Source organism: Odocoileus virginianus, chromosome 4 (genome assembly GCF_023699985.2).
Source record: "Odocoileus virginianus isolate 20LAN1187 ecotype Illinois chromosome 4, Ovbor_1.2, whole genome shotgun sequence".
Lineage (NCBI taxonomy): Eukaryota > Metazoa > Chordata > Mammalia > Artiodactyla > Cervidae > Odocoileus > Odocoileus virginianus.
Genome location: NC_069677.1, coordinates 67,994,536 through 67,995,346, shown reverse-complemented (window position 1 = coordinate 67,995,346; position 811 = coordinate 67,994,536).

The following is an 811-nucleotide window of genomic DNA, read 5'->3' as shown; positions in this document are numbered from 1 at the left end:
GAAAACAGAAAGAGAAATTAAGGAAACAATTCCATTCACCATTGCAATGAAAAGAATAAAATACTTAGGAATATATCTACCTAAGGAAACAAAAGACCTATATATAAAAACTATAAAACACTGGTGAAAGAAATCAAAGAGGACACAAAGAGATGGGGGAAATATACCATGTTCATGGATTGGAAGAATCAATGTAGTGAAAATGAGTATACTACCCAAAGCAATCTATAGATTCAATGCAATCCCTATCAAGCTACCAACAGTATTTTTCAGAAAACTAGAACAAATAATTTCACAATTTGTATGGAAATACAAAAAACCTCGAATAGCCAAAGCGATTTTGAGAAAGAAGAATGGAACTGGAGGAATCAATCTGCCTGACTTCAGGCTTTACTACAAAGCAACAGTCATCAAGACAGTATAGTACTGGCACAAAGACAGAAATATAGATCATTGGGACAAAATAGAAAGCCCAGAGATAAATCCATGCACCTATGGACACCTTATCTTTGACAAAAGAGGCAAGAATATACAATGGAGAAAAGACAACCTCTTTAACAAGTGGTGCTGGGAAAACTGGTCAACCACTTACTAGAAAACTTTCTAACACCATACCCAAAAATAAACTCAAAATAGATTAAAGATCTAAATCTAAGACCAGAAACGATAAAACTCCTAGAGGAAAACATAGGCAAAACACTCTCCGACATGAATCATAGCAGGATCCTCTATGACCCACCTCCCAGTGTATTGGAAACAAAAGCAGAAACAAACAAATGGGACCTAATTAAACATAAAAGCTTTTGCACAA